The 25,571-nt window shown below is 38.7% G+C and overlaps 1 protein-coding gene across 2 annotated transcripts in view; it reads right to left on the bottom strand.

Annotated features, from left to right (window-relative positions):
* Nucleotides 1-25,571, bottom strand: part of LOC124304462 (E3 ubiquitin-protein ligase PDZRN3-B) — a 137,199-nt gene that overhangs the window by 71,961 nt on the left and 39,667 nt on the right. The window lies entirely within an intron of this gene.

A 25,571-nucleotide genomic window follows, 5' to 3' on the forward strand; every position in this document is an offset into this window, starting at 1 on the left:
CGCAACAAACACAATTTGTTCGTCACGTAGACGAATCTAATTCCTGTTTATCTTTATCCGTCCTCCCGTTTTAGACCTCCGTTTTTTAAATCCAGTCTCTCGCGTCGGGATCGAAATCCCGAATTTCCTATTTGTTTTCCCATCTATTCGTGAGCCGCTAAATGTTGTATTGGAAACGTTGAAGCTCTGCGGAACCAAGACGCACTTTGAAATAAACGCTCCTTCAATATGTGATAACAATTGGGACAGCGAAATTTTCTTCGAGTATTCAACGAACAGGTTTTCACCTTCTCCAATTTGTCGTTCAAGGATAAACGGCTCCCATCGGCTGAATCGAAATTGGGAATTGAGGAAAAATTGTATGTAAAAATCTCCAGCGACGTTATTTGCGCCAATGATGATGATGCGCGATGACACGGAAGAAACAACATTCTTATTACGTGTAATGCAATTGGATCTGGCTAAATTCAAAGGTTTCACGATCGGAACGTTGAAAATAATTAAACTCTGGTGTTTTACATCAGATTATAATGTTTTTCGGCTTATTTTGTTTACCATAGAAATCTCTAGAGATTGTTCGAAATTGTCTTCAAACTGAGTAAAAGTAGTAGAATTGTGTAAATATTCTACTGTAATCTAAAGATTTCGTTAGACATTCTGGAAAATTTTTGAGGATCCGGTCAGTGAGTAAAATGAGTCCAAAAACATTAGAATTGGATCGCAAATACCAGAGTTTAATTATTTCAACCATTCCAGTTACAAAACCTTTCTTCTAATTGTTCATATCTCAGCTTGTGATATTCCAATTTGTTCAGATTAATTTTTATTACAAAGCAAGTATGTTGTTTCATTCGTGTTCACCATCAATGATGCAAACAAAAATTACTAGAGATTATTCAATCGGTTATACCTGTTTTTCTAACTTTCGATTCGTCGTCAGACGGTGGGACGAATTTATTCATCCTTAAATCCAAGAAGTTTGAAGGAATCGACTTTAAATTGGGTAGAATGAAGGTTATTTTCTACAAAACTTTTCCAGGAGTCTACAATAAACTTGGAAAAGTTATTAGACCAATTATTGGTCTCAAGTTGGAAATTTTCTTGCCTCCGTAGATAGTGGACGAAAAAAATATCGGACTGAAGAAAAGTAGGAAAAAATTTGTCACACAATGAACGAAAATCAAGAATGAATATTTCGAGGATCGGCAAGCGGAGAAACGAGACGATGATTAGCACGCCATATTCGTAATTACGCTGTGTTCGCAAGGTAAGGCTGTAATTTACGTCTCCCTACCGCAGATCATGCAGGTTCACGAGTCTGACTGCAGGATCAGACCCTGGGTCTTAAGGATAGAAGAAAAGACTGATGTCAAAGCGGTCACAAAGGTTACCCAAACGAACGTCAGTCAGAAGAAGCGACAGAGCTTGAACCCGGAGCTACTTCCCCCGGAGGGTTGTGGGAGAAAAAAAAAAGGGAGAGCAAAGCCGCTGCATCGTGAGTTGACCCTTTGACATCGCTGCGGGGTTATTTCAAGCCTTGAATTTACCGGTGCATCTAGTTTGCCTCTGCAGTTTTCCACGGTTCGCGCCTTTTCTCTCACAGACGCGGATGATTATTTTTATAACATTTTTTCTTCACTCGCATCAGACGGAGCCAAGATATATGTTTTTTGTATTTTTTTTTTTTTATAATTCTTATTTTTATCCGAGGTATTAATTACAATTAGAAAAATCACAAATTCGCTACAATGGTTACAGTCGTTACAGAAAGATTGTATACGGTAAGATTACAAATGATTACAAGCGACGACAAACGAGTACAAACATTACAGGGATTAAAAAAAAATTACAAAAAATTGCAGAAATTGCAAGGATTACAAAAGATTACAAGCGATAACAAACGAGTAAAGAGATTGCAAGGATTACATGAAATTACAAAAATTGGAAGGATTACAAAAGATTACAAGCGATAACACCGAGTACGGAGATTGCAGGGATTAAAAAAAAATTCCAACAAATTTCAAGGATTAAAGAAAGGTTACAGGCATCACGGGGAGATCACAGATATTGCAGAGCTTACAAAAAATTACGTGAGGTTACAAAGATTACTGGACGTTGCACAGAGATTGACCTACCTGAGAATACGTAGAGATTGCAAAAAGGATAACAGAGGCTACAAAAAAATTATAAAGAACAAAAAAGATTACAAGTAACACAAAAGATTACAGGGAATACATGAGATTACAAATGACGTGTAGACGAGATTACAACAGTGATTAACCCCTCGTTTTTATCCATTGCTCGAGAGAACCTTCCAATTTTTTATGTCAAAAAAAAAAAAAAGAAACTAAAAAGAAAAGGGAGAACATGTTTCGGAATAAGATGGATGAATGAATTACGTTTTAGTACAGATTCGGACAGATGCTGGATATGTAATATTGTATTATAATTCCCGAGGCAGAAGAAAGCTTTATGTCCATAAGCTGTAGTTTCTTTTCTTTTTTTTTTTTTTTTTTACTCGACTTTATTCTCTACGGTATCCACTAACTTAGGGTTTCGGTGTCGGTCTGTGTATTATCTGAAACAGGAAGTAGAGCATAGCTGAGAGGAAGATATACGCCTGGGATACCCATTGTCTGGATTTTACGAATCAGAAACTCGACGTGCATGCCCGGCCTGTGTGGTATATTTCTTCCTGTTTTCTTGTCCCTGCAGCGTTCGGAATAGGAGGTTGAAGAAATGAGAAAAAAAAAAAAAAATTAAAAAACATAAAAAAATAAAAAAAAAAAAAAAAAACGATGACCGAACAAACGTCTGCAAAAGGCAGGGAAGTTCCGAAGTTGTGTAAAATATAGAAACGACAATCCGCACTCGGCAAAAGATTTTACCTACGTACGAAAGCTAAATGAAAAAGGTTCTCGCACCTAGGAAAGATTGGCAAAAAGTAGTTCGTACAGCTAGATGCATACCTACTTTATTCTTTATCTTCCCGCAAAGTGGAAATGAAAATGACCTACATTTTTCAATATTACAGTTTGTCGTGAGACAGAACTTCTTTTGTGTTCCCCACTCGAAGAGAGAAAAAAAAAGTAATGTAGAAAAAACTTTTCTTTCTCCGAGGTAAGAATAAATCAAATTTACAGGTTGCATTATCTCATTTTGACAGAAGTCTATCATAGGATTTCGAAAATTCGCTTAATCGGTATTTTCAGCTGATCAATTAACGAAATCGACGTATCTTCGTATTAAAGTAACGTGGAGTTGTAATAAATGGTTTTGAATAGAGTGGAGTAGTTCGAAATTGATCAAACACACAAGTTCCTTCATGGTGTTTCAGGTTATGAGGTGAAAAAATTCTCCCAGTCTAAAATACCTAAATTTCGATTAGATAAATCAGAGACGCGGTTTTCAACGCTGGCCATAATAATTTTTTTTCTCTCTTATTTCGAACCACTTTGTTGGAAAAAAAAAATTCGCAAAAGCTCACTAAATAACGACTTATGGTATCAAAATTCTCTAGGCGTAGGGTTCCTTTGTCAGAATAAGGAAAAAGTAGCCCAACTCTGGAAGAATTTATTTTCGATGGTTTATACGTACCTGTTAGACTGGTCCGAGAAAAAAAATCTACTATTTTTTATTTAAAGTCACGTGCTTGATAGTTGAAGGAAAACTAAATAAGACGCCTGTTACAATTTCATCCCTTAATATTAACATTTAGTGATTCCTGAACGCAATTTTTCACTTTCCATTTTAATCAACACGTGAAAATAATTTTAGTTATTTCTTTTATTATTAGTAACAAGGCAATAAATAAATAAATGTCTGATACGTCTCTTATAATATATTTGACAATTAAACTGTTTGAAAAGTTATTGAAGGTTAAAGTTGAAATCATGTAAAAATTCAGTTTTTTTTTTGTTTTGCAAGATCAAGAGCAAAATTACTACAATTATTTCAAAACATTGTCGGGTTTTTCTTTTTTTTTTTTTATAATTTATCAACGTTTTGGTTTCAAATCATTCGAACCGCTACAAAATCATGTCGTTCAATTAATTTTCAACATGAGCAAAAATTTCTTTTGTTATTCATTGCAAGTAATAATATGTGATATACGTTATTCTACTTTGAAATTACATTTTTCTTCGAGCCTAGAAGCAAACGAAAAAAAAAAGAAAAGAAAAGAAAAAAAAAACACAAGTATAGGAGTTAAGTCGGAGTGCGGCGGGTGATCTTCGTTGATTTATGCGGCATGTCCAACGTCTGGTTTTATTATCCGTGGTAAAAATATATTTTTCCCACGGACGGAAGGAAACATCCCCCCTGTACCGTTCCCCTCCCCCTTTTTCGAAATCCCTGCAACCCGGAGGGGCCTTCGCCCTTTTATACACACGGATATAATCGGAGTTGTGCAAACAGACGACACCCGACACACGCAGTCGCGTGCAGCGTCCACGATGACATTTACACTTGGCGCTTTCGCCCCCGCGGATCCTCAACCCTCAACCCTCAACCCTCAACCCTCAACCCTCTCAGCAGGTATCGTTCGATTCACGTTCGAGCTGTGAGCCGCTAATTTACCTACCATTCAGCCGACACACCGCAGCCGCATAAATAACAAACCGAACGAAAGTAATTCGATGTTACAGGACACGAGCTGAGCGCCTGGGAGTTTCGCCAAATTCTTTCTTATCCCCGCAAAAACCACCGCGCGCCCTAATCTCAATATATATATATATATAAAATACGCGATGCTGATGCGTTCCTGACGGTGAAAAAAAATTAAATTTAATAAAAATAAGAAACAAAAACACACACGTGCACAGTCTAGAAATTTCGTTGGAGAGAAAACTGCGCGATACGAACGATGCAGTGAATAATTTACTTTTCGACAGCGAACTTTTTCACTCCATCGAACGGTTCGAGGGTTCGCCAAATAGATTCGAAATTTTGCTCGATCTAAGGGAATATTCGCTTGATTTGGTGTTCCGTAGTTTTTCACTCTTGCTTATGGTAATTTTTCATTCCATTGGTAGTGAAATTTCACACAACCCGACGTTAAGAGAGCACGAAATCGCGTACAGTTTCACAGAAATATCGTTTGCGATACGGTGTACAGTGTAATATTACAGGTGGCAGAAGTTTGGCCGGGGAAACTTTTAGCAACGGTTTCTTTTTTTTTTTCTTTTCCTTTATCGAGGGAAACCAGAAGCGAAAAGGTGTTTCGAAACATTTTACAATTTTTAGCCCTAGGTGTTTGTGTAATGCATTTATTCGTGAAAACTTTTTCCGCAACTTTCAAACGATAATAACAACAACAACAACAACAACAACAACAACAACAATAATAATAATAGCAACAATAGCAACAATTCTTTCATCGGAATAACCTTCCGAATATTACGTTATTACAAATATATGTATAATCAAACGTGTGAAAGGAAAGAAGTGGATACGGAATGTATGATTAATTTCAAACAAGAATGACGACGATGCTGCTTTCATGAAAATGCGTTAACTTTAGTGAAAAAAAAATATAACACGTAACTATATGCAGAAAGAAAAATTTTCTCACGGCGATGATTATATAAGGGCAGAATAATAATTGGAAACTTTATGTTGTTGTTGTTGTTTTTTTTTTCATTCTAATCTTTTTTGCACGGATTTTGGCAGCAGCGTGAGTGAGCACTTTGAGTAATGAAAAACAATTTTTTAAACATCTGTGCCACTCTTTGAAAACCGCGATTGAACGGACGACTGGATAAAAATTAATATTCGCATGAAATTGCTCGGTGAATATTTCGGTGAGAAATGTATACCCATATTATATTCATTTCGCGGGTTGGGATTTGATTTAATATGGGATTTAAATTGTTATGGATCAGCGAGACCGAAGCGCGTCTGCGGTATTAATTAAACCGCGGTGACACGTTCATAACTGAAGTTATCTTTGAACATCGCCGAAAATTGCAATGACGCGTACGTTGTAATTGAGAAAAAAAAAAAAAATAAATAAATAAATAATAAAAAATCGGTAAAGAAAATAACCAACCGAAAAAATGGGACGCATACTTTTGTATTTTCAAATATGTAGATAAATTTTCTCTCTTCTCACGTACATATATTGTGCGTGTCTAATATTGACATAAATTCTGTTCGGCAGCTGCGCATGTTCCGTTTTTTCCCCCGCATTCGATAAGTGTGTGTATGTATGTATACGTATACAAAGATAACCCTGTGTGTATGTATACGATAAATCTTGAAAAATAAATTTGAAAAACCTACGGGAGTATATAGCAATAAAGGTGTTTACTCGAAATAGAATTTATTCCAACTGCAGACTCGACGCACGCAATTTTCAAGCGGGGCTTCGCAAACACTTGGGAAACTTCACGATCTGCACTTTGCGAATCGAACAGAACCAGTTCTACGAGTGGTAACAGAGAAAACGTAAAAAAAAAATAAATAAATAGATAAATAAATCGAGAGAAACTGGATGGAAAAGGAAAAGAAAAGTAACCGTCAAATGAGAAAAAGTTCGTGAGGTTTTGTAAAGCGGCAAAACGGTAAGACGCGTAGTTTCTAATCGGCGTTTTGACCAAAAAAAAAAAAAAAACAGAACACGGTGGAAAACTTGAGAGAAATCTGAATGCAAGACTTTTCACACCGTTATTTTACTCGTGCTTTAGTTTCTTTGATTATTTATTTTAATTTCGTTTCTATAATTACGATCGTAACCAAGCGAACCGTGATGCGCGGAAAAACACTTTTGTCCAAGGCTGAAAGAATGAACGGGAACGAATTTAAGACGGACGTTTTATATACCCAGATTGGAAAATGTCGAGTAAATTGAGACGATTTATCGGTGATTTAACCTGTACTAGGAGGGTTCGCCTCGGAACGATGAAATGAAATGATCGGCTTACATCCCGATGTCGGAGTGAAAATCGGATATCGTCTCGATTTTCCGCCCGTAGATTCGATTATTATTGCGCTCGTGAGAGCGTCGAGCAACAATAAAGGAAACGGAGCAGTTTCTAACGGATGCAAAAGGCGAGAAGGAGAAATGAAGGTTGACTGAAAGAATGCACGAATAGACGCAGCCAAAGGATAATTGAAAATTGAAATCGATCGGTAAAATTTCTCCTCGAACGAATAACGGTCAAGAGTCATGAGGCTGAAGTTAGTAACGATTAACCTTTCGGAAAATCGTTATTTTACAGTTACAGGAATTTATGAAATCCAGTAAATCCATACTATAAAGGCTTTTGAAAACTTAACTTCATCAAACTCACTATAAACTTCCAAAAGAGTAATTTTTCCCCCAATATTTCGTTACGTTAACCTTACTAACTTCAGCTTCGTCAAGAGTGTCGATAGAGGTTCGAGTAGAATGGCCAAAAATAATCGATAATTTTTTTTCCGATTAATCGAGTGTAATCGATTATTTTTTTTTTTCACAATTGTTGTTTGTTTCTTACTCCCATTAACGACGCGGTACAATATCAATTTATGCGATTGAAGTATCAATTATTATCGTTGTCTTACTTACTAAGTACCTATTCCATACAACGAGTGAAAAACAAATGAATATTTTCACCTGAAATTGAAAAAATTTTTAATGAAACTACGAATTATACAAAAAAAAAAAAAAAATACAAATTAATCGATTAATCGATCGAGTCGTCTTCGATTATTTTTTTCGATTCGATTAATCGACGCATCGATTATTCTTAGCCTAGTGACCATCTCCAGTCTCGAGTCGCGTGTAACCTGTAAATTTTATTCACCGATATATTGTCAACTCGGATGACAATTTCTCGCCCCTAAAGAGTTCGACGCTTCTCGGCGTGTGAAAAATCGGCTAAAAAATGGGACACCCAGAAACGAGGAAAAAAACAAGAAGAAGAAAAAAATCGAAACAGGGGTATAAAAAAACCGTACTAATTACGCGTCGCCCGGGAGAGTGTTCTACTTAATTCTGCCCCGGTTGATGGGGAGCGAATGAGTAGGAACCGGGGTAGGTGAGCTGCATAGCCAAATTAAAAAAAAAAAAAAAAAAAAAACACCAAAAATCCCTGGGTGCACGGGTGGCACACATTTCGAACACCAGGGGGCGTGCATACGGCGATACAAACCCCGGTGCAGAAATAACATCCATAAAGCAGGTTATACACTAGACGAGCGGCTTATTCTCGAACTAACATCGTGCACGATGATGCACTTCTCTCTCTTTCTCTTTCTCTCATGCACCGTAAACCCGAGTAAACATATGGCTAATAATAGATTACAGCCGGTGAGAGAGTCGGACGGTTAAACAGCGACGCATTCACCCCGATTCAAGCTGTCACGTTACGTTTTAGCGCGACTTTTTTCATACTTTCGTTCTACTTGGCGGGTAGGTTTTGCGAAACGGTGTTTTCTTTCGCCGTTCGAAAAGGTTCTTGGAATTCGTTCGTTTCGTAGGCTTCGGAGCGGAAAGCTTATTAACGCTGTCGAATTTGTGTAATGACATTTTAAGCAATTTTTCAATGTCGCGAAGGATACTGTCCCTGTGCTGAGTTATATCGACTGGAAAATTGACAACTTGATGAGAAGCTTCAATTTCAGGTGATCGAATAATCGGTAAATCCTTGCAAGATCTTATTAAATACTTACGAGGAAGGTGAGATCGGTTTATTTCAAACGAATTTTCATCGAATAAACTTGTAATAAAACCCGTCGATATTAGTTCTCAATTCATTTTAGGACTAGAATGCAATTTTGTACATGGAATAGAAAACATGAATACCCGACGAGACCAATTTTTGTTCTCACATAAAAATCTGTAACTCTTAAATCATTGGTCATTTGACGTCTAAGGTTATAATTATTATTCCCGAAGATCAATTTTATCGACTGAGGATGTTTTATCTCCGGTCGGTAAATGATCATTATATATATATATATATATGTTTAAGGTGGTCTATATTTAGGGTGTTGGCAAATTTTTTCCGCTATTCCTCGAGATTGCATGGTATGACGATGTGAATACTTTTTACAGACAGTAGCACTAATTCCCACTAAAACCTCCTAGTTACAGATTTTTCGGAACATTATTAATTTTACAATAAAATATATACCGAGAAAGAAAAGTTTTCCCAGTGTTGTTTCGATAAAAAAAATTCGATCACAATGCGGATTATCTTAAACCTGAGGTAAAAATCTGAAAAACTTGGGCAATTGTTTTTGAATCGTTAGAAGTTAATTTGAGGGGGGGGGGGGGGGGTTGGTAGGGGTGTAAAAAAATTCGTCAACACCCTAAATAAGGACCACCCTAATATTACATATACACGAGAAAGAAGACTGGGAGATGATCGTTTCTCTGAGAGATAAAAAGAAGAAAGAAAAAGAGTGAAAAATGATAGTGAATCGACGATCGATACTACCGAACAACAACCCTGTTCCTTTATTTTTCTTCTTTCCATTCGTTCCCTTCTCATTGTCTCGCACGCGGCCACAGCGTAAACTCTCTCATTGCGCGCATTACTCTCGAAAGTGATAAAAGGCTCGGTGTAGGTGGTGAATGGTGTCGCTGTTACCGCTGCATTAGTAGAACGTTCTAGCAAATAGGCCAGGCAGCCTGGCATGAGACATTCCACCGTTCCCTGCAGGCCCATTGCTCGTTGCTAGTTGGTTACAAACTACCACCCGTATGATTTGTGCACGAGTTAATCCCCTTGACGAACGGGCTCGCCAGGCGTTCCCTTAGCTTAGCTTACCCCAAAATCCACTAACCATCCCCCTCGAATTACTAAAGCCTTTTTTCTTTCTGTCTGTATACATTTTTTTCGACATTCGTTTCCTAGTACGTTTATTTTTCTTCTTCACTGCGAACAAGTAATTTCGTGAAAAGTTCAAACGTAGACGAAAAATAAATGGAAAACAAGTTTACGCATGTACATACAATTATGTTCATTGATGGGTTCTCCGTGGCTTGCAATTTTTTTTTTTTTTTTTGTAAACAAAACTTAAACAATCTTCCTTTCTGTGAAAATTTTACGGTCCTATTATCAACGTTTCGTTTGTTTCTCTTGTCACTTGCGCACCTAGTCATTGGTAGATAAAATTTGCTCGGAAAGAAAACTTGTTCCAGTTTTGATTCCAAAAAAACAGTTAGCCACTGGGATACAATTAATGAACATTACTGTAGATACATAAAAAAAGAGGAAAAGTGAAATTTTTGAATTATCTAATAACGTGTTGAACTTATCGTATAACAATAGCAGTAACAGAACAATGTGTGGAATTATTATTCATTTTTTTCCTGTTCGTGTATTGGCAGTAAAATGATCATCACCTACTGCTATTATAATTGTTGGGTTCTCAGGTCTGAAAGCTATGGTTCGAGAAAATATGTCTTCTAGGCAGTTGAGAAATAGACGGAGGCGACGTGAGAGAATTAGGGGGATGAAATTCTGGAGCGTTGGAATTTCGTCATTTGCGTAGAGGCTCGTGGTCATAAAATTTGCGAGAGCTTGGTAAGTCATTCGACATTATTGCAGCAGGGTGGAAAATTAAAAATAATTAATATCATCGGAGCTGCGAGGTGCTGAAAGCGTCGTTAGGATTCCGAAAGAATCAATGAAAAATGTTAATGAGACCTGCGAGGGAAATGAAAAGCGAGTTAAAAAAAAAAAAAATACCGCCGCAAGCTTTTCGAGCTTTTCAATATCTCCACAACGATGAGTCATTGTACAGCCGGGTCTTTGAAATTTTTTTTAAGGATAGCCTAGTGCGTGGCTCCGAATCTAGTCGCGACACACACGTGCTACCGACGTCTTTGAGTGACTTGTGAAAACAATTGCACGCCACCGGAATAACGCTCTCTGTGTTTTATGGTGTTTATTGCTCGGCTACAACTCGGGGGCTCAGTCAGCGAAGATGGATAATCGACTCGTACTTTCGGCATTATATACTTTGCGCGCTGTGGTTTTTAGTCGGTTTCAAATTTTACAAGTTGAACCGATCGAGAGCCTTTTGAGAAAAATTATGAATCAAGTATCTTTGAGAGTGCAGCAGTTGTGTGGATATTCGATCGTTGGCAGATCGACCTGGTTTAACGATCGCATCGATTTTTTGCAGGATATGTAAATCCGTGTGTTATCAGAGTCAGTCAAGTTCCCGTGAATAGAAAAATTGAAACGATAGAAAATCGGTGAATTTTATTAGAACATCGATTCGAATTTTGGCCAACTAAACTCATTCAATGATCATACCGATTTTTCGCTGGATGCACAAATTCGGGTATCGTTAGTATCGGTCAAGTTACCAAAAAATAATAGAAGATCGCTGAATGATGATACCGATTTTTTTCTGGATGCGTAAATTCGTGCATTGTTGAAATTGGTCAAGTTCCCAAAAAAATAATAGAAAATCGGTAAATTATCGCACTGATTTCGATTTTTGATAACCAACCTTCTTCGATGACCATACTGATTTTTCGTTGCATACGCAAATTCGTGTATCCTTGGAATCGGTCAAGTTCCCGTGAATAAAAATATTGGAACAATAGAAAATCGGTAAATTATGTTACCGACTAAAATTTTGGCCAACAAACCTTTTTTAATGATAGTGCCGATTTTTTCCCGGATGTGCAAATTCATGTATCGTTGGAATCGGTCTAGTTCCCAAAAAATAACAGAAAATCGTTAAATGATGATACCGATTCCATATTCGATCAACCAATCTCCTTCAATGATGACACCGATTTTTTGACAGACATGCAAATTCGTACATTGTTGGAATCCGTGAGGCTCCCATAAATGAAGAAATTGAATCGACAGAAAATCGTCATCATAATTCACCGATTTTCTATTGTTTCAATTTCTTTATTGACGAGCACTTGGCCGATTCCATCGAAACACAAATTCGTTCGTCCGGCAAAAAGTGGTACATGATCATTGAAGGAGGTTAGTTTACGAAAAATTCAATTCTCTCGTAACAATATTAACAAAAAATATTAATTTTCGGCCAATTGATTTCTCATTGTGCAAAAAAAAAAAACAAAAAAAAAAAAAACGAAATACGATCAAATCAGCCACGATGTCGAAGAATACAGGCACGGAGTCAAATGAAACAAACAACACACGTTTACGTACCGCTATAATTCCCTACACGTTTGTATCAAAGTTTGTTGAAAATTTTTCGACGGTAATGTTGGCCGACCGCCGAGCTTCCGTTGAATTATTTCTCGATCCGTGAGCGAATGAAGCGGGGTAGGGACTATAAACTATAAAGTATAAGGCATACCCGTACTACCAGGACCGTTCCACTCTCGTAGGTACAAGCTCGGCTAGGCGAGGTTCAAGTTCTAAGTAACCGTCAGACAGTAACCAGACACAAATCGTTCTAAAAATAAACGGTTCAAAAGCTACCGTTTGCGGTGGAAGGGTATACGTATAGACACATGTATCGCTATACCGAGCGTATATATACTTCTCGCCTACTGCATTCTAAACTTTACTTTCTATTCATTCTATGCCGAGGCGTATGCGCAGCTAGAAATATCCATTATCCAGAAACTAGCCCATTTGACTTTGGAGGCCTGAAACGAAATGTCAGAAATGGAAGACCGAAAGTAAACTGCATTACTGCGTTCTCTTTTTTCAAAATTTTTGGTAATCGATTGTCAAATTGTAAAGTTACGTATATAAAAATCGGTATATATTATTATTAGAGGTGTGAACAAGATTTTTGACATGTTTTGGCGATAGATATTTTATTCGTATACCTGTAACCAATACTAACGATAAATATTGGTTTGAAGTTAATCGCGAAGAGAGAAGGATTGAAGAATTTTGACAAAATCGCAAACGTTCGTCTAATTTATTGCCAGAAATTAGATTGTTAAATTTGAATTCTTAACCCGTTCACTTTAGAATGAAAATATCGACTCGGAATACTTTTATTTGAGTAAAGAAACGCTTTTCGGACGATTTTGAAATGTTTTCGGCATGTTTAAGAAATCGAGTTTCTTTTTCTTCTTCAAATTTCGCGTGTCTCTCGTAATGTGAGATTATTTCTACAACAATAAACAACGGCAATCGATTTTTCAGTTAATTTGTTGAATAATTATTTAATAAGCAGTGATATCTCGAGAAAATCGTAAATACGAAAATCAAGATTTTACATACATTGATTACACATTGGTTGGTACAGAATGAGCAACACTGATTCGAATGTTCAATATTGTGTGCAAATTATGTTATACGTGTATAATATATATACGTATAATAATAACGAAGCACTTAGACTTTAATTGGGTCATGAAAAGCTTGAATATGAAACAACTTGCAGTCGAGAAAAGTTTACTCATACGCGACAAGAGGAAAAAACAAAAATAAATAAAAAAATAAAAAATCCACAACGTTGTACTTTTCTGCATAATTTTGTTTCGAAATTATTCTCATTTTTCACAGAGGTTGCAACGTATGACGCTATACTTGAAGTTACAACGTTAATGACTGCGAATTACTGTTTATGGTTTAAAAGCGTGCGGTTACATAAGTGCAGGAATTTTTCGGGTACAGAATACAACCTCAATATACGTAAACATGTAAAAACATAATTTGGTGGCCGCGAGTTTCTCTCTAAACTCTTTCACCCCGCAGGAAGAGATGATGAAGATTTTCTGGGTGTCCCGAACGAGAGGAACGAAACTCTCATCTTCATCACCTGCTTCAGTGACTCGGACTAATTAAACATATTTTGCACCGAAATTTCGACGAATCTACATCGTTCTTTCTTTAATTCCTCTTCCGCCGCTAAATTTACAGAAAATTCAAAATTGCTTTTGCCCTAACCGACTTTGTTTTTTTTTTTTTTTCACAACTCAAGTCGAAGTTGAAGATTGGTTAAGTATTGAAAGTATACACCTACAGCGAAAAGTCGCTCGGGGTCGAAAATCGGAGGGTGATTATATGCCGCGGGTTTGGAAACTTGATATTCGCCCCGGATTAATTACTGTACAAAGAAGGCGAGTTGATCGAAGCGAAAAAGTGAGAAGAGAATAAAATGAAAACAGGATTAAAAGAAAGTGAAGAAAATCACAAAGGAAGAGATAAAGAATAAATCACGCCAAACTTTTTTCAACTAAGCTTGCGCTCTTTCACGCTTCACCTCGCAATTTCTCAATCGGCCGCGGATTATGCAGGGAAATAAAATTACTTCAATTTCTATACACTTATATATATTACATTATCGCCTCGTTTACTCACGTTGCCGCAATATCAAATGATAACAACGATTATCGTCACGTTTTTTTTTCCTTTCTCGATTGAACGAAACTTGACAAAATACGGCGTTTTTAAAACTAAAAAAATATTAGCTCACCTGTGTATATCTATATATTACAAAATGATTGAAATTCAACTGTTGGTAAAATCCGCAATTGTCTTTTTCGACGAGAACGAAGAAAATAAAAACGATCTAATTATTTTTTTTAATATCTTCGCGTCGAACCCGCACGACGAATAATTTATTTTCTTCAAACGCAAATATATCGAATTGCGCTTATAACACAACGGTGTAGAGAAATCGTTAGTTCTCTAAACCGCGAGCCCATTTTCCGTACGGTCCTTCGGCTTTAGTTGGCACGATGTACTTAATACCGCGCGATATGACAAAACGACAAAAGATTAAATCATACAAATGAATTTAATTACGCTGTGGAACGAATAACGGTTGAAAACATAAATTGTATTATAATAACGATATAATAATATTAATAACGGTATAATAATGATAATAACAGTAATGATAACAATAACAATAATACGCACGGGGAAATAATATCGCCGTAATTGGCGAGTACCTGCGATGACACGCAGCTCAGCGTTTCAACGTCGCTGATGAGATTGTGAAGCATCGTTCAGCTGCATCAATTCACCGCTTAAATTGAACTTCGGGCAATAATAATTCGCGAATAAGTACAAATAATATCACGAATACATTTGCTTGTCGATAATTAACAATGAATCAGTGAATGGTCGGATATTACGAGTGTAAGTGTAGTTTCAGCCAAACATGTTGCTGATCCGTTCTCCCTGATTTATTTTTTTTATCTTTCTCTTTTTCTCTTGTTCTTTTCTACGTACGCAGAATTAATTCCTAACAAACGTACGATACGTCGTCTGCTAAAATGTTACGCGCACGCGTTACGATCCGATAGGAAATTGTTTGTCAGGGTGACCGACTGTTTCTAACCTCAAAAATCGGTCGGTTTCGACATCGACGTATATATGTCCAGATATCGGGGTCCACGTGTCTCGAACGTGAAGAAAGGCCTGACGGACCCATTCTATACACAATTCTGAACAAAGACACTTCCATGCATTTTCATTTGACGCAGAAATAGAAAAATGGCATGAATTCTGCGAATTTAATATCGCGGTTTGATAATATTTACTATTCATTTCAGCCCTCGGAAAGAGTGTCAAATGGCCTTGACGAAAGCAGAAAACCCGAAATATTTACTGCACGTTCTGTGACATGGAATAAATACTGAATCGAGGGTGAAAAAGCTGGGACGAAGGATTTGTCGGAATCGGGCTTGAAATGCTCGATTCGATTCGAAATTGCAGGGGTAAAACTTGAGAGCGGAGAAAATTTCTGAACGGAGTCTGTTGCGTCATTTCGGGTGCTCGGGGACGAATGCTACGCATACTTTACGGTCAGAAGCAAACGCAGGGGTGATCTGAGTCAATTCATGGGGAGGACCTTCGTCCGAAAACGCGTCGAATCTCTTTGTTAACCAACACAAACAACCCTGTTTGGGTCTCTGCAAGGGATTTGGGATCGACGCGCGCCAACTTTTTACAGTTTGTGTATCTATTTCCATTCGTGTTGAAACACCTTATGGCTGTATATGGGAGGTTAAGGTTATGTAGTACTCCCATCTTTACCGACCGAGTGAAATCACTCTTTTTCTTCCTCTAATATAGGAATAGTTCATTTAATATTGGAAGACAAATAGCGAGTTTGCTCGGTCGGTAAGGGTAGGAGTACTACGTAACCTTAACTACGCATGTGAGGTAGACTCAGCTTGAAAATTCGAGGTGGCAAAAATGTCCTAAAATACACATTTACGAAAATGTCACTGAAGCTGAGAATAAAAATAAAGTATGAACGATGCCCGAGGTTAATTTTTTTTTTAAATACCGAGTTTTAAATGTAAGCACATCATTGTATGTATAACGTAAACAATTTCGAACAAACGATGCGAGTTATTCCTCAGAATTTTTCACCAAAAAATCCACATTGATTGGCCGATGGGTCGTTTTATTCGTAAATGAAATCTTTGTAGATTTTTCAGAGTATATTTTCGTTAACAATAATGCATAATGCAATACTAATTCAAAAGTTCATTGTCTTTCGATTATAACGATTGTATAATATCGCATTTGATTTACCAATTGACGACCTTAAGAAGAAAAGAACTGTCCGAAAAGATTTGTAAGAAGTTCATTTATGAATAAAATACTTTATTGTTAATCAAAATCAGACGGACCGAATGAATATATGGGTAAAAAGAAAAAGAAAAAAAAAAAAAAAAAGAAATCAGAATAATGTGATTTTTTTTCTGAAATTAACCGTGTAAAAATATTTCTCCAGATAACAGAATTTTTGACAAATTCAATTAATTCGCTTCATGGGACATGATTACATTTTTTTAATCAATTCGTACGATCACGTTGTTGTACCGATAAATTTTCAAGCTGACTGTACGTCCTGTATAACATCGTTAAGTCTTGGTTGTTTTTTTTTTTTGAAAAATTTATTCCACCTCTTTTTTTTTTTTGTTTTCATTCTAAATTTCACGGCTTATTTAAATAACCGATGTGTGCGTGCATGCGTGACGTATGAACGCATGTGTGTAAACAGATTCGGCGTAAAGTTACGGTAGGGGAAAAAACGTTGGAAAGAAAAAAATCCGCCAGGATCCGCGCGATAAAATATCGGTTTCGATTTCGTCACGTTTCGCTCTAAGCTAAATCCGAACTGCGTCAATTTATCTTGCCCTGCACTATACTCGGGGAGGTTAAACACGAATACCGCGGAGTTCGGCCCCCTGGGCGAACCGACACGACGCCTACACCTACACTTAACCATGGTGATCGGTCTCCGGTGCCCCTGGTGCAGATTCTCGGGGTAAAAAGATTGGGAGAGGTGAAAAAGGACGGTGACGGAATCTGACGCGCACATCCAACGCCGCAAGATCTTCGAGCCCGAACATTTGTGTGGACGTGTAGAAATGGGGCATTCCACGTCAAATTTACAACCCATGTACCTCACCCGCTTCGATTTTGTCCATTTTCTATTATGACGCTGGTACCGATCCAAAAGTGCCGCGGAATTTAAAAAACATTGAAACACCAATTTCGAAAACACCATTTTTGAAAATCCAAAATAATTCACACTGATTTTATGATTCGAAATGTGATTTTTAACCACTACACGATAATGGGATCTCAATATTTACTTTTGTTTCGCAAGTTTTTCGTTTTTTCATGTCGGAATTGGAGTTTTTTTTTTACTAGTTTCCTTGTTTTTTTATTTCTCGGTCAAAATAGATCACGGAATCATGAAAATAATGCGATTCTGCGATCTGTTTAAATAGAGGCATAAGAAAAATAAAGTAGCAAGAACAATGGAAAAACCAAAAACTTGCGATAAAAATAGTAAATATTGAGATCCCATTATCGTGTCGTGAATCTGTGTAAAAATCTGTATAAATTTGTTCAGATTTTTAAAAATGGCATTTTCGGAATTGGTTTTTAATTTTTTTAACATTTCAATAGTGGCTAAGGAAAAAAAATTTTAAAAATTCCCGAACCCTTTCGGTTCGGTTGCAACGTTTCTTGAAAAATTATAAAAATCGAAGAGGGTGTGGTACATGGGTTTCAAATTGGACGTGGAATGCCCCATATACATAATGTACCTATATAGAAACCACGCCGGTGATGAAAGGGAAAACTTACAGGTTTCGAAAAGTTTAAATTAAAGCAGAAACGCCGCCGTCCCAAACTGCAGCTGATAGCTTTACTTGCAGGGCGGTCGAAAACGAAATGACGAATGACTTCAATTAAGAGCGAAGCTTGTATAGCCATGAAAAAACTTACTTGTTAGTAGCAGATGGGTTTTTTGCTCTTTGGATAGATGGAATAGACCGTGAATAACTTTCTTACCTGAAACATAAGATTAAAATAATACATGAGTAACTATACTTCAATAGTTTTTAAATCCTGTAATCGAAATTTTAAACAGTTTGAAAAAACTTGTCGTAAAAATATACGGACGATTTATGCTAATGAATTATTGAAAAAACGCAGATTCAATCCCGTTGAAAGGTTAACTGGCTTCTGGCGTAGTTCAATAAATAAAATGATTGTGAACCTATTAAATATGAATACGAGTAAAAAATTAGCGATAGTTTCGTTTCGCGATTTTCACAGATCGCACAGTTTTCGCTGTTAATTATAATTTCAGTTGCCTTTTTCTCAGAAACTCAAAAAATGCAAGCAACAGATCGCAAGATCAACATCTGAAAAAAGTCAACAAAATTTCTTTCACTATCGGATTTAATTTTTGAACCATTCATCGCAGCGATTTCAAACGATTTTAAACAAACCTACATCTGTGCAGATCTTATCTGGCAATGGCAATAAAATCTTACGGTTTATGTAACGAAAATTTATCTTACGAAGGTCGAGAATAGTTTTTTTTCGTGCGTAAAAATAAATTCGAGTAATTTTTTGATGGATCAATGTTTTCTGTCAGAACTATACATTGTTCTAATTGAAGAAATTCTTCCTACTCTTGTATCTTCTTTCTCTCCACGTAAATCAAATATCCTTCTTTCCTGTCTACGTTCTCTTTACCTTTGAGATTCCGGTCCATTTGATTAGCGTGTATCCACTTTGCCTGGAATGATGCACTTCCATCAGAAGAAACGTGTGTGTTTATAAATATACATACACATATATATATATAATTTATATATGTATATATTCTTCAACGTAGATTGAGTCTCACAGTTCTTCGTTTAGAGTAGTACATGATGCACTTTCACGTGAAAAATATACACTCAAATTAAATTGCACAATAAACTGTGAAGGCGATGGATCGAAATACTCATCACTGCAGTTAAAGTCGCTACAATATTAAATCTTATACTTATATGCGCCGTGTCGCTATTTTGTTATTAATTTTAACGAAAAAATTCGGACATATTTTTGAAACTATAAACAATAAAGCTCTAAAGCTCAAATTGCTCTAAGTATTTTCATTTTCTTAAAAACAATAATCTACTGAAAAATACTCAGATAGAAGACAGGTATAGATAAAGTCTGAAAGGCCGTTCATAATACATATATTATCCGTAATTAATGCATTTTAGACGGCCATTCGGACGTTATCTATACGTGTGTTCTACTTGAGTAGGTATGCTTTTAGATCGTCCGAGCAGTACCACCACCCCTGAAGTCGCGGTAACAAATGAGTTGACATTTGCGTTCGCACGCGTTCAAAATACGAGAAGCGATTCATCGAAGGAATCCGGAAACGATTGTCCGGAAATCCGCGACACAGTCTATATTGCGAGGGTATTGTATACATATAAAGTGAGCAGCATGGAGAATAGTCGATATTACGAAAGGGTTTTTCTCCGAGTGTGCATAAATGGATGAGGAGGCGGTGGGACTGGAAGGTTGGTAGAACGAGGGATCGGTCGGTTGGCCGCGGAGAACTCGGATTGAAAACCGTATTTGTTATTCTAAACCTGATCGCGTCGGTAGCCGGGATACAGAGGGCCGAAAACCTGCTTATGTAGTGTCGGTCCGCCGCAGGAAGACGGGTATAAACTTTCGGCGGTCCGGCTGTCGTCCATTTGAATTCCAACTACGTACACGTTGATGCCTTCCATTGTCCCTTCGGGATCGTAGATCTCTATGGAATCCTATTACATCGATATACCGTGTATATAGAGGACAGAAGTTCGCCGGAGATAAAGGCCTGCTTATCCTCTTTACGCCGCGCCGACTGGACGGCACCGATCCTCGGAATTAGGATTCAAATGAGCGCCGATCCGACCGCTTCCAAGCATGTTCTTCAATAGGTCGGACAGTCGTCGGCCGCTGATCAATGAGAGTGCGGAAGGTCGTTTTGACTTTGAAGGCACGATCTGTTTCATTCTTTTATCACAAGCGTAGAATCGCGGAACACGCTTGTTCGGAGAAATGAACTCGAGTGGAAATTTGGTCCTGGTTTATGGAGAATGGGTATGAGTTGTTGGGTTCTGGGTCTTGGGTGTACCGTGCTATCTGTCCCCCCAAGAACAATGACAAATGGCACGTGTGGATAACGAAGCGAGGAGTGTCCGCCTCTGCAAAACATGGACTGTGACCGTCAGCTTGGGTTATAATTGCTGTTTTGCTCACCGTGTGCGACTATCGGTTCATTCGTTCGATGAAAGTGTCTACGATCTCCAACCGAGTAGTAATTCATTCAATTAAGGAAGTAAGAAATTCTAAGGTGTCAAATGAAATTGTAAGACCGGAGGAGCTCGAATGACTGAAATAGTTTTTGAAACGATGACGAATCAATTGTGATTACTTTGCGAATCATTGCGAATCACTTCAAGTCACACGATACGATGGTGTTGATGAAGTCGTGCGAAAAGTGTTTTAAATTCATGAAAAGTATTTCAAGCCTTTCGGCAAACATCAATCGTTTCCAATTCACTAACGTTCTGTTGGCTTTCATCTTTTTGTGCCATCGTTGATTGCCAGTTTATCACGTGATGTACTCGTATGTACATTGATTTCTAATGATTCCTTTGAGTTCCAGGACTACGTACTAGGACACAGTGATCATATTCGTTACCGTATTCCGTGATGCTTTACAATTTGGAAATCAACTGCAATCACTCGAAGCCGGTGTTAACGAATATGAAACACTCATTGTGTTTCCAAGTGAATGGCTTCGCTTGGAACTGTTGCTGCACGACGGTGCTTCGGGATCGAGAAGAGAGAACTGGTCCCGGAACCCAAAATTCGCACGAAATAAGTAGCTTACGAAGGGTCAGGTCAGCGGGCCTGAAATTTAAGGACCTGCATGCGCGTTCACGCGCGTCCCCTGTGGTGAAACAGATGCGAGGAGGAAGGAATTGGGACTAAGAATCGGGGCTTGGCAGCTGGTTCGACAATGTTAGGATCATGTGGCCAAATGGGAATGAAATTGCAATGGTACAGGACTCGCGGTAACAAACGGTCCCAACGGGTCGTTTCAATGACTGGGTTTCTCGGATCGAGCTAAAGAAAATTCGTGTCCATTGAAAACTTCCTTTCGATTTCTGGCCTACGACCCGCGTCAATCAATCCCCTTGCCATTTAGAAAGGACCGGATATAATTTTGGATTCATTGAAAAGCAGATTTTGTTTTGGGGTCTCACGACAGCCATGCTGTGTTAAATGGAACCGGATTATTACACACGCATGGTTAGAAAAAAAATATCCCAGTAGGTCGACTAAAATTTTTGGTTTGATTTAAACATGTTTGAACGTGTTACTAAGTGAAAAAAAGCACCAAGTACAATTGAAACGTTAAAACTACAATAATTTGTGTCGTATTTACTAAGAGAAGTTTAACAAATAATTCGAACATAAAATGGATCTGATGGGACATTATGTTTGGTTCAATTTTTTAAAAAGTGGTAGGCGTGTATCCAAATCGTTGTGTACAACATAATTCGCTCCCTGTAAGAAAGGATGACCAGGCACGTTAAAAGTTGGACTGGGCACTTAGACCGAAATATGTACACGATGTCCGTCTCTTAAGTGGCCGGTGATTTGAATATCGCTGGATGTGAGTTATCGTCGCGGAAGCTTTCAAGCTGACGGTGTCGAAAGCACCGCGTAGTAAATTTTTCCCCGAGGTGTATAACGTCAGCTGGCTGTTCAGAAGTTCAACGCTGAATATTGTTCTAAAACTTGAAGATGAAGTGAATTTGATGACGAGGAGGAAAGAAGAAAAGAAGAGTAAAAACATCCAGGTTCGGGGAGAAAGTTTCGTTTGGCGATGTTATTGAATGGTTTAGCCTGGAGAATATGCGGGTAACGAACCGACGAAACTTGCTGCTACGGAATTTGAATCTGATTCATATTACGGAGAGAACGACCCCTCGCTGCGTACGTGCCTCATTGTTTCTCCTCAAGTTTTCTTTTATTTACCATCCTTACTTTCTTTCTTTCCTTCCTTTCTTTCGTTTTGTTTTATCGTTTCTGTCTCTTGGAATACGAGGTGGGGGCCACGAGTCCATAACCACTGTGTCTCCGATGATACCGCAGGAGTTCTAAGAAGAACCAGGTGCCCTTCTGCCTATCTTATTTACATACACATCCACACCACACAAGCGCAAGTATCGTTCTGCTACGTGGTCTCATAACCGAAGTGCGCGTGCTTATGCGCATGCAAATTGATGCGGCGTATCTACTCACCGACCACACACACACACACACACACACACACACACACACACACACACACACACACACACACACACACACACACACACACACACACACACACTCATCTCCATCACCTACAGTATCATCATCCTCTCGTGCCAACCTTTGCAAACAAGTAAATGTCTTTCGAAAGCGAACCAAGTTCAGACCACGACTGTTATCTGCGCCTTATTTTCCTACCGTGCGTTATCGGTTTTCCCCGGATTTTTTTTTTTCTATATAACGCGTTACGGTTGATATACGTCAGTCGTTTGGAGTCGTTTTAGAATTTCAACCGACATGGGTGATTCTACGAAAGGTGAGATGTCAACGATGACGGTCGATAATGTCGTCCATACACCAACTTCCATGTACCAGATTGAACCGCGTTTTCCGGGCGAATCTGTGACGGTCCGAAACGCAACGTGGATACTGTCACGCCGTACGAACGCCTTGTTGTCGCTGTGTCGGTGACGCGGTTGAGCGAGTGAGGTTGATGCACGAATCATGTAAATAATGTCCGGGACGATTGTCGATGGTAGAATCAGCGAGGGCAGCGAGTTTTTCTCGAGCCGGTGTAAGAGTGAGGAAATATTGGTCCTTTGATTCGTGGCCCTGATCTCTGATCGTCGCGAAGAGTCATGACAGGAAACAAAGAGAGGCTTCAATTTTCTCTTTTCCATGTTTTGTCTTTCTTCAAGGTGCTCCACGAGCAGAATAACGAGGAATAAAGAAGACCCGTTTGAAGGAATTAAGTTTGACTGTATGGTACACCGATATCATTTCCGGCCTTGATGTGTACGTCTGTCTTCTTCAGTGTGCCAATCGATACTGATTCTCTTTTCCGCCGCCTGCGTCCCGTTGCCATTAATAATTCCTCGTTCCCCATTCTTTATGTTCCCATCCCGAAGGATGAAATTGGACATCCGGATCTTTACTTCTTGCGATTGCTACAAATTCCTTTGTTATGCTGATTTTCGGTTCGCCTTGTTGTTCCGTCGACGCCGAAAACGAGACGCTTCCTCGGACGTATCGTTAAGCTTCGCTGATAGATTTTGCATCTCGTTATCGAAAAACGATCTGTTCCTGATCCCGATTCGAACTATTCCAAACTGGCTCCAATCTGTCACTAGCCGTTGCATCGGATGCACGACAGACTTCAGACCGAGAGTATGAGAGCGATGCGATGGTGCGGTGAACCGGGAGTATGGGAACCGGAGATTTGAGAGATAGGTGGATGGCCACCAATGCGGCGCACAGGGAGAGAAGTTATTTCGGCGTTGCGAGGTGGTTTGTGGCCGGCACACACATCTCTCCGCAGGAACGTTAACGCGATTACAACGTAATTCACAAACTATGCCGTTAAGTTTGCCGCGGATGCTGGAGGAGGAGCTGCCGGAATCTCGCCGTGAAGAGGAGGGCCACTTTTAGTGCCTCAATGATCACCTCGTCGAGTTATGCCCGACGTGTACCATTAAGGGGGGAAATAGGTTTGGGACTATGTTTTTTTTTTTGTTTTTAATGATTTTTATGAATTTTTTTGACAAGAAAGGAATGTAAGTAATTATTTGGAACTTCAAGAACATTTTATACATATATTCAAATAGATATCGTAATTTCTTTAAAGTGTTTCCTTGGCAAATGTGGAAGATATCAGCTGCCACCTATCACAAGCAAAGATTCATGAAAATTCCCCCCCCCCCCCCCCCAAAAAAAAAAAACCGGATTCCTAAACCTACTTTCCCCTTAACCGCAACACTTCAAATCCATACTAATTATTTTTTTTTTCATTCTTCTTATTTACCTAGTGCAAAATGGTGAGGTTAGGGGTCAGCGATAAAAATTGTTATGCTTTAATACAGACACGGATTTACTGCAGAGATGTTGATGAGCGAGAGCGAAGCTCGGATCGTCAATAATGAATATTCATGGGTTAGCAAACTCAATCCCGACAGGGTACCGACGACGGTTGCCTTCTGAATTCCTGATTTTCGTTACGTAATCGTGAGACGCGTCACTCGCAGATCGAGCGCTCGCGTCACGTCGGATTGCCCGTGGAGGTGAGTAGGTAGGTATGTATGTACCTACGTATGTTCACCTATATCGTCTCGGGGGGTAATGAGATGGGAGTTCGTCCCGTAGGCCACACGGGGCTGTAAACAATCAAGGATCCACGGGTAATCATCGACTAGCCAGAATTAGAGCCTGTGCTAATCTATGTAATCGGATCAATCTCGGAAATCTCGTTAACCGTGACGACGTGTGGTCATCAACGAGGTTAATACCCGCGGACCGAGCGACGGGGAAACGGCGACTTTCCCTCGGCTGAATCACGAACAGGTTTTGGGGTTGAGGCAGGCTTCTGATAAATGATGCACAAAAAATAGTAGCCACAAACAAACATGACGTAATGGCGGACCGAGAGTCGTCCGCAATCTCCACCTCGAGACTTTAGGGTCTATTTTCTGCTACCCTGTGCATTAATTATGATTGAATCTAGTTCGGTTACCTTCAGAATCCGCTGCACGATAGAACAATGTATTCATATTATACGGCAAGCTTATCACTTCACTGTACATTGAAATTGAAATATTACCGCAGCTGACGTCACGGCCTGCGTCAGGGCGGATGATGGAATCCATTATACGCGTAGCAGAATGTTAGGCTTTCGAGCCATTACTGGAGGCTTTGGACACCCTGGAATTTGCATATTCGTATCCCGACAACACGAATTGATATTACTTCCAAATTTCGCGCGGGGCACCTGACGCAGGATTGCTCTTGGCGTTGTCGAAAACTTGACCACATTACTTGGCAATTATTAATCACGTGATGGGGGCTCGTACAATTAGAGGCGAGCTTCTAATTAAACGGCAACAAGTTAACTATACTATGGCTGCGAAGAAACGACGCGGCCTGCGTGCACGATAAAGATCAAAGTCTGGACTTGCCCTGATGCAAGGAACCATGGGAACCCCATTAACTCTAACGGATCACCGACCTCCCGCTGGCTTGCAGTGACAAATCAAC

The sequence above is a fragment of the Neodiprion virginianus genome, chromosome 5, assembly GCF_021901495.1.
Source record: "Neodiprion virginianus isolate iyNeoVirg1 chromosome 5, iyNeoVirg1.1, whole genome shotgun sequence".
Classification (NCBI taxonomy): Eukaryota; Metazoa; Arthropoda; class Insecta; order Hymenoptera; family Diprionidae; genus Neodiprion; species Neodiprion virginianus.